Source organism: Electrophorus electricus, chromosome 22 (genome assembly GCF_013358815.1).
Source record: "Electrophorus electricus isolate fEleEle1 chromosome 22, fEleEle1.pri, whole genome shotgun sequence".
Lineage (NCBI taxonomy): Eukaryota > Metazoa > Chordata > Actinopteri > Gymnotiformes > Gymnotidae > Electrophorus > Electrophorus electricus.
The window spans coordinates 3,782,433-3,792,432 of NC_049556.1; the positions used below are offsets into that span (position 1 = coordinate 3,782,433).

General features: G+C 39.6%; 1 protein-coding gene across 1 annotated transcript in view; it reads left to right on the forward strand.

Moving 5' to 3' along the window:
• LOC113567517 (NACHT, LRR and PYD domains-containing protein 12-like) overlaps positions 1–10,000 on the forward strand; it is a 218,612-nt gene that overhangs the window by 17,600 nt on the left and 191,012 nt on the right. The gene's annotated exons all lie outside the window — the stretch shown is intronic.

The following is a 10,000-nucleotide window of genomic DNA, read 5'->3' on the forward strand; positions in this document are numbered from 1 at the left end:
GCATGATGCTGTCATGTCAATATGGACCAAAATCTCTGAAGAATGTTTCTGGAATCTTGTTGAATTTATGCCATGAAGAAATAATGCACTTCTGAAGACAAAAGGGGATCCAGTCTGTGTGGGACAGACATTTTGTGTGTGCTGTGCATGTGTTGAACTCTAAATGTTGAGTGTTTCTCCTTCTCTCTGCAGGCTGTCTGAGTGCAGTATTACAGATGAAGGCTGTGCAGCTCTGTCTTCAGCTCTGAGGTCAAACGCCTCATCAAACCTCAGAGAGCTGAATCTGAGCCACAATGAACCACAATAGGCTACAGCAACAGAAACTACAGAACTACAGTGACTTAATTACATGCTGCACCCTCCCACCGTTTATGTTCTGTGTGTGTGTTTGACTGTGTGTGTGTGTGTGTATGAGAGGGTGTGTGTTTGGTGGGGTTAAAGATGGTATTTATATTTTGTTGTGAGAGAGACAAAGAGGGAATGACAGTACAGCTCAAAGTTTATGTTCTGTTTATGTATTTGATTTACTGTGTGTGTGTGTGTGTGTGTGTGTGTGTGTGTGTGTGTGTGTGTGTGTGTGTGTGTGTGTGTGTGTGTGTGTGAGTGAAAGAGAGCTGATATTTACATGTTTCTAAAGTTCAATAGATTGTTAATAACAAAGGGTAAGAATTTACTACTGGGAGTCAAAATCTCACCTACAGCTGCATTAACACAAATATTAACCCAAACGCACTTTATCATGTGGACACACACAGCCACTGCCTGTGTTTGTGTGAGGTGTGTGTTCAATTCTGATTATTTTGTCCTATTCTTACAGTATCTGATCTGAACACCACACACCTGACGTTGATGTCACATCCCTGACCTGATCTGATACTCTAATATGAAGTTTACAGGGATCATTAAAGTTAAATCTACATACGAGTGTGAAGCAAAATTTTAGTAAAAAATCAAAATGTACAGTTTTGCACTGTCTCCAAATTACATCTTAAAATGCTCAACACTATGATGTGATGGGGCAACCATTTTTTTTAATTTATTTTTAATTCTTAGTAAAATTACAAGCAATGATCAGTGGAAAACAGTAAAACAAGTTGGTCCTGGATTAATAGGCAAGGTCAGCACAGGGAAAGAATAATGCTTCATAAACCTGGTGGGAAAGGTTAAAGTATGATGAACAATGATCTACAAATTATACGCTGCTCTCTGAGCCTGTCTTTTGATTACTGTTGAAGTTTATTATGAGGAATTCTTAGTAAAAGCTGATGGATTTCTTGGGGTTGTTATATCAGTATGTTATGTCTCATTAAAACTTGTTACTATGACCTTGTTGGTCATTAATGTTATGTTGGCTTCATTTGTTGAAGTTAGCACCTTTATTTTCTGTTTCCTTCCATTGGAGACTAACCTTTTGCTTCCTTCTTGGTTTCTGTATGGTAACATAATACTATGTGACATCTCACTTGCCTTACTATTATGCAGGAAATAACTGGGAATGTTTCATTGCATGCTAATGGATTTCTCATTTCACTATAAACCTATAAACTGTGTGTGTGTGTGTGTGTGCATGTTATGCACTAATTGAATATTTCAATAATGTGACTTCTGTTAATCCTCTGGTTTTAAACATGCAAAACAACAAAAAAAGCAAAACTGATGTGGGGGTACGTGAATTCTGTAGATTTTATTCCATAGATTCCATAGATGTTATTCCATAGTTTTCAATACACTTAGCGAAACTTAACAGCTTTCAACAGGAGAATAACTCAGTGGATTTAATGCTTCATATTCCTAGAAATCTCACACCTGTCAATTGGGAAATCTTCAAATTACTTTTTTTTTTTTGGTTGAAAATCAGTGACATTACTGAACTGCTCTCCATCCAGGGCAGAGTTATATAAATAAACTCCAGCTCAGATTCAGCGACTCAGTGTTTCTCTCCCAGGTGGCTCCACCCATCGCACCCCCATCAGCACAGCAGAAGCAGGAGGAGCATGGTGGAGATCCTGCAGGAGATGGTCTGTGTGGAGCTTCCTTTAGCACTGGGAGAACAATGTACCTGCAGGCAGCACAGACTCCTTAATCGATGGAGGAACAGAGCCCAGTGGGGTGGAGACCGTGAGCACTGGGGAGTCTCCATCTCTGCTGCTGCCTTCATCTACATTCACACACACACAGTGGGAGGCTCCTTACACCTCCACCCAACCTGGAGCTCCAACTGCAGCAGCCTACCCCCTGAAGTGCTGCTGGGGATTAGTGTGGGGGTATCAGTGTCTGTTACTTTGTACATGGTTCACAGAGCAGTTTGCTTTTGTCCATATTCTTTATGCGTCTAATGTTAGACAGCACATGTAAACTCTGCGTGATACCCACAGTGTGAATGTTACAGTCTTACATGTTATAATGAGTGTGTTTACATACACTTAATAATCCAATTAGGCTTGTGATCTTGCAAAAACCAAGAAATAAAAAATAAATAAATAATAATAATCAGAGTAAGGTAATACATGCGCTGAGAAATGGGATTACGGAGCTAAAATCCAGATCTCTTCATCGGAGATTAATCTGATTGTGAATCTGATTTCTGGGCTATGCTTCGTTCTATAGAATCAGAGTATGCTGTTTAATGACAACTCAATCTCATTACTGGATATTATTATAGAATAATCTCATTACTGGAGAAATCTGGCTATGATCGGATTATTATGTGCGTGTAAATACACTCCCGCAGATCCTGGGATTGGTGTCTTTTCTCCACAACACTGATACCTGCTGGGATTAGCTGGTACTTCCCTGCATCTTTGCTTCTCCTCGCTAGTGTGACTGTAGTCAAAATCTGCTTGGACAGAAACTAAGTGACTTCCTACTAAGACCATTTGACTTATTGTGAAAAATGAGTTGAAATACACAAGCTAAAAATATTTTCTGTTAAATGTCCAAAATTAGATTGTTATTTTGTGTTAATGGGATCTATTCATAAGACAAACTACTGGGAGGCTTCACATTACAATAAGGTGTGTTAACTAGCTGGGGTAGCTAACTAAAGCTGGTAAGAGTGTGAGTGGGAATAAGTCTGAATGTGTGTGTGTGTGTGTCAGTTTGAGTGTACTGCATGTGTGTGTGTGTGTGTGTGTGTGTGTGTGTGTGTGAGAGAGAGAGACACACACACACACACACACACACACACACATCAGTGAGTGGGTTGTATATATACACACATTCCCTCTCTCTCTCATACACACACACACACACACACCTATCTAGTTATCTCACACACATGTTCATAAACACACACTCATGCATGCATGAATGCATGATATCAAACACTAATATACCAAGGTATATGCACTAACACACAATCTCATCCTGGCACACATACACCCACTTACATGCACAAAGCTTACAACTCCCACAATGAAAAGAGTCAGACCTTTTGTACATGAAAAACAAATCAGCAAAACAGCATAAAGAAACCTACAGTGGATGAATGATTAAGAATGTGCGGTTGAGAATGAGAACGTGTGTAAGATAAGATCTGAAGCCAGAACTGCACTGCGGTTTGCAGTTAAACAGACTGAGATTGATGTATTATATAATAAGAATGCCATTTCATGCAAACACACACACACAATCTCATACAAATGTTAATACTAATCTGTAACTCCAGTGCATCTTTTGAACTGTTTAACACTTGTTGAGTTACAAGTCATTTCCATCCTAGATAATTCAGCCTCCATAAACTGCATCACAGCTTCATCTCATGCTCTTTCTGGTACTAATGGACACTTGTGAGATCTCCACACTCCATTTGTGAGTCTGTACATTTTATCCTGTTTCAGCTACACATTCTCTTTTCTACCTTCCACAAAGTTTGCACTGAGTTTACATGGTTCCAGTATTAAAGTATTTAAAATATTATCATCAACATGGTGCCTGTCCCCCGTGTGTGGGCTCTCTCGGGAATCAAAACTAGCAAGAGATTCACACCAAGCTGCATCTGTATATTCTCTCACCTTTCAATTCCTTTTTCTCTTTTCTACTTTCCTAAAGTTGGTGTTGAATTTCCGTGGTTAGAGTGTTGAAGTATAAATATCTTACTGGTTCAGTGATGAGAACTGGGTACCAGAATATATTGTCTGTCCCTGTGTGGACACTGTATAGCCTAAACACATAGCAAAGATGGTAGAAACACTTAATAAAAAGAGAAGGCCCCCACCCGCTTTATCAGATGTGTTGTGACTGAGAACACAGGACGTTTCGAGCCTTCAGCACAAAGTGTTAATGTGTCACAGTCCTGGGACTGCACTAAGATCAGTTCCAGCTCTAATTTGGGCCTTTCTGCTCTGTTCAACTTCTTTTACTTTTACTCCCTTTAAGGAAGATCTGTAAATCAGTCTCTGCATCATCCTGGAGGATTCTGAAGTGTTTAAGGACAATATTAACCACTGTTTGATTCGTAAGATGAACATTAAATTAACTCTTGTTGTGCTAACAGGAGATTGTTTATAGGTCAGTGCACCCTTTCCCTGAACAGGTAAAACACTAACAAAGGGATTCTCTATGACATGTCTAGGAAATCCACACTTCTGAAAATATTCACACATTTCCATGCTTTTTTGGAGGATGTCTTCATCTTTCTGCAAATATGCATAAGATGTAAGAGAGGTTTTGCAGGCCTTGGAACGTGAAGAGTTTAATTGCAAATAGGAATCCTATAAATCAGAATACAAGGAAAACATAGAAGCTTACGCATACACTTTAGTTACATATGGTCACTGTAAGGTTACTGTTACATCATTTTAAAAAGGCTGTATAAATGTTTTCTAAGTGGGCTTTTCACAGTAGTATATAATGTTCTACTGCCTTCAACAGAAATCAAATTAGTCAATAACCCCAAGTAGGTGAGGAAACACTAACACCTTGTGACATTGATCTGTATGTACATAAATGTAACATACTGTGTTCACATGGAATCCAATGCATCCTCTTCATTCATTATTCATCGGAACATATTTATTTATTCATTAATCTGCATCTGTTTCCTTGTTCTGTGTATTTTATGCATCTCTCCTTGGCCACGGGCAGAGCAGTCACAAAAAGCATTTCACTGCCATTTATACTTTGAATGTGACAAACTTTGAACTTTGCATTAATTGAATTGGACTTAAATCATCCTGCAGAAGAAGTACTTTTATGGCATAAGGCCAAACTGCTATATTATATAATATAACTGCAAAATATTACACTACACAAATGACTATACAAACTAGTACAAAGGTTTGAGCATAAAACTATTCACAGTCTTGACTATAATTCCATTGAGTTCATACTCAGTGAATGAACTGAATTATCTAAATGTATATGTCTAACATTACTTTAAATTTACTTTACTTGTTTGGTGGATGCACACAAATAACAAATGAACAAACATCTGGTGTGTGTAGAGCCTTTTAACTACCACAGTGATTCTGACCAAAAAAAAAGGTTAAACTGGAAAAGGGAGGAGGATTCACATTATGATGTCAGTCGCATGACTATTTTAACCAATCAAAATAATGTTCTTTTTAACACACTTATTCAGAGAGAGGAAGTACTTTGTTACAGAATATTCATGACCAATTCTTTCTAAGGAGACTGTTAACGAAGTGTGACTTGAATGGTTTATGTGTATGTAACTGGGAAAAGATCTGAACACAGTAAGAGTATTGAGCTGTTTTTTCCTTTTTCTGAAGTGAATCAGCTCTATTAGTGTAGGTTAAACACTGAAAAGGTCTGATAATTACAGATCAGACAAAAAGGTATTTATATCATTTATTTTATATTTTAAATGTATATTTTTAATTCCCATGAGTTCAGCTGGTGATTCCTTCCATCTTGACTTGGTTGGTTTGGTCCTGCTCTTCAACTTACTGCTCCTGCTGTGGTGCTACAAAACAAAGGTCTGATATCAGCAGTTAATTAATGCAGAATTTAATACTTGTGGGATATACAATGTGATTATTTACCACTTTTCCTTTATTTCCAGGTTCCCCAGGTGCAGAATGTCTGTCACCCCACTGGTAATCAGTCAGACCCAGACAGAGTCAGGAGGTGAGGGGTGTCAGTCAGGATACACATCACTGCACACTGCTCAGGCAATGAGCCACTAACTACTTTCCTTAACATCAGTTAACTTAAAGCTTTATCCTCACTAATAAGTCAGTTTATATAATCATATAATTTGTTTCACATTTACACTGTATCTAATAATCTTGCAGTTCGGCATGTACAAAATTATTTTCTTGTAAACCTAGGAACTGCCCACACATATGACAGTGCTGGCCAAGCAGATAGGAATGAGACAAGTAACTTTAATTTCATTTCCTACTTACTGTAGATACAAACCCAGTGAGTAGGTCATGAAACACAACAAAAAAAGCAGGAATAAAAAGGTACATTCACTTCACATACACAAAATCAGCAGGTAACAAGCAGGGTTTGTGGTACATGTAGATCACCCTCACCAGGGGTCAATTCGCATCTCACACACACAAAATCAGCTGGTTATACACCAAGTATGTGGGACATTCAAGCAAATACTGTATAACACTCACTCTGCATTTACTCATCTAAACCCACATGTTTCATCACCTCCTGTATCATAATCCCAAAATCAGGCAGGACTGTTACAGTCCAGGACTCACAGGATATTATCTCCCTGATTCAGTCAGAGGGAGATTCTGTATTCTGAGGTTCCGTATAACTACTCACTGGAGAATGCAGCCTACTGTACATCACTGCATCGTACATATCAGTAACATTGTTGGCTGATGTGTTATAAAGCTGAAGGTTAGTGAGCGGTTACAACTGTGTTTGCTTTGGTTTTTGTTCTGTTACTGTAGGTACTGGACCTACTGAAGACACATATGCTGAGACTGAAATGAAACCTAAACTGAATGCAAAGGAAAAAACAAGGCACAGTAAAAGGAGAGGCTTTACTGACCCCTAGTGGCAAACAAAGATACCAATCACTTAGAGACTAAGTTTGGATTCAATGCTCAGCAATGTTGTATTCTTTGTTATCCATTGTGTTCAGGTCATGTTCTACTTGAACATGTTCATTTGGAGGATTGTAGTTCTTCCTGTAGTCTAATTCAGACTCTTTTGCCCACTACTAGAAATTACCAGTGTGGGGGAAGACACTGTGCACTGAGCTGAGGCAGGACATACAAAAGGTCAGAGCTCCAAGATTTATTCAGTGACCTTGAGCAGTGTACTGAGTGACAACTGGACACAAAGGACCAAAGGAATACTATAACTGGTCATAAGAAGGGCTCACATACTTCAGAGCCAGCCAACAATGAAACATAGGTGAACCTGTAACATGGGCTCAAACCCAGGTCAGATAAGTGATGACACCAACAGCCTACTGGATGAGGAACCATGCTCTAATGATGGTGGGCCTGTGTGTGAAACAATTAGATCATAGAACAGGTAAAACAAGAAAAGTAAATAACCAAAAGGTGGGACATGAACCCTGGCCACTTTGTTTCAAGGTGAAGAAATACCCGCTAGACTGCTGAATCTATAAAGCAACCAGCACGTATATCGCCCCTCAAAGGAATGGAGGATGACTAAACTAGAGGCAGAAATCTAAACGCCACGCCAAGCATGGGAAAAGGGAGAACAGCAGGGGTGCCCTGGGGAAAACCAAACTAAAACTTCCCAAACAAAACCAGAAAACAGGGAGGAACTGTAATGGCTAAGGGGAGCCTTGGAAGGGAGAGAGATTAGAGGGGGAAAACTGGAGATGGGAGGGGACGTGTAAAAACACAGACATCCTCACAGCACAGAAGTGAGGTGTAGCACAAGGGCTCACAGACCTCAATACCTGATGTTACCAGCTAGGTACTTGGCTCAGAACTTTGGCAAAGACCCAGCACTGAGTGACTGGCTCACTGGGCTTATATAGGCCTAGCACAACTGTTGGGCGTTAAGCCTGATTAGTGGCGTGCCTGACTCAAGGCCTCCCTCTGGTGGCCGGAGGGGGCCTCGGCCTGGCACTGACCCATACAAGATCATTTTATAAAGTGCTTACTGATCTCCACTACATTCATTATTGCCAAAATCGGCTTCTATGGTTGAAGTAATTTTAATAAGCATGAGCAAAAAAAGGTTAAAGTGAATAACAATGCAAAGTGACTTGTGCTTAGGATTATAATAATTCATAAAACACCATAAAACATGTAAGATCCATTCAATGTTTATGTGTTTGCACAGAATTAAACAAACCAGCTTTGTTAGATGTAGGACAGGCAGTGTGTAGCTGAACTGAAAATGATTATTTGTAGATTAAAAAAATTCTGATCCTAATTAATATTTTCTAAATTGAGGAAGATCAGACTGCACAGGCAGAAGACTGAGAGGGAACAGCAGTTCATTCTCTTGTATTACTCATTACAAACTTCAACAACAGCAGGACTTTAAACCCTTTTATCCAAGAGATCATTCATTTATTTAGTAAAAACACATTTTAAATTAGAAGAGAACCATGACAAAACAAAATAGAACCATGACAAATCAGCAAAAAATTAAGCATATAGAACCTTACTTTGGCCACCGGGTGTTATCAAGTCGGAACCACTGTCTGTGTGTGTGATGATGGCTGGGTTGAGCTGCACTGCTGATAGTAAACCTGAGTGTTCTCTCCTTAGTTTATGAACACCATGTACACCATGTAGACTCTCCACTGGTGTTCCACAAGGCTCAGTATTGGGCCCCCTTCTCTTCTCTTTGTATACTCGTTCTCTTGGTGATGTAATATCTTCTCATGGTTTCTCCTACCACTGCTATGCTGATGACACTCAATTATTTCTTTCTTTTCCACCCTCTGACATGCAGGTCTCCAGACGTATCTCAGCATGCTTGACTGACATCACGTCATGGATGACAGCCCACCACTTGAAGCTCAACCCCAGTAAAACTGAACTTCGGTTCATCCCAGGTACTCCCAACCCTTATCAGGACCTCATAGTTTCCTTCAAGATCTCCCTGGTATCACCATCCAAAGCTGCCCGTAGCCTGGGCATAACTTTGGACAACCAGTTGTCATTCTCAACTCATGTTTCTAATCTAACCCGGTCTTACAGATTCCTCCTTTGTAACATACGAAGGATTCAACCCTTTCTTTCGCAGGAAGCTACCCAGGTGCTTGTGCAGTCTCTTGTGATCTCAAAGCTAGACTACTGCAACTCGCTACTTGCTGGTTTTCCTCTAAGAGCCATCAACCCTCTACAACTTGTCAAGAATGCAGCAGCATGACTGGTCTTCAATCTTCCGAAGTTCACACGTTACTCCGCTGCTGCACTCCCTTTATTGGCTTCCAGTAGCTGCACACATCAGATTTCAAACCTTGATGCTTGCCTACAAAGTGAAAAATGGACCAGCCCCTTCATACATGAGGTCAATGGTCAAAGCCCGATCCGTACTTCGAACCTCAAGTACGGCTCGGCTTGAAATACCTTGCTTCAGGTCGCATGGACGACAAGCACTGAGACTATTTTCTGTCCTGGCTCCAAGATGGTGGAATGAACTCCCACTTGCTGTCCAGACAGCAGAGTCCCTTGCAGTCTTCAAACACAGACTGAAGAACCATCTATTTGCAGAATATTTAAAGGATAACAGACACTGCTCCCATATTGACTGACTAAATTAATACTTATTGTAGGGTATTGTTTATGTTGTTTAACAAACTCTAGCACTTATTGTTTATAGCACTTATCATTGTTTAAGATAGAATTTATGTATTTTGTACTTCTAGGCATCAGCATTCATCCCTGTATTCTATAGTGTTCTAGTTCATTGGTATGTTTAATTCTAACCTACTATACTGTACTTGGATATATTCTATGAGTAAATGACAAAGCACTTTTGTAAGTCGCTCTGGATAAGAGTGTCTGCTAAATGCCGTAAAAAAGTAAACGTAAGTAGTATTGAAGAATTACATTTGAGTTGTCTTTTT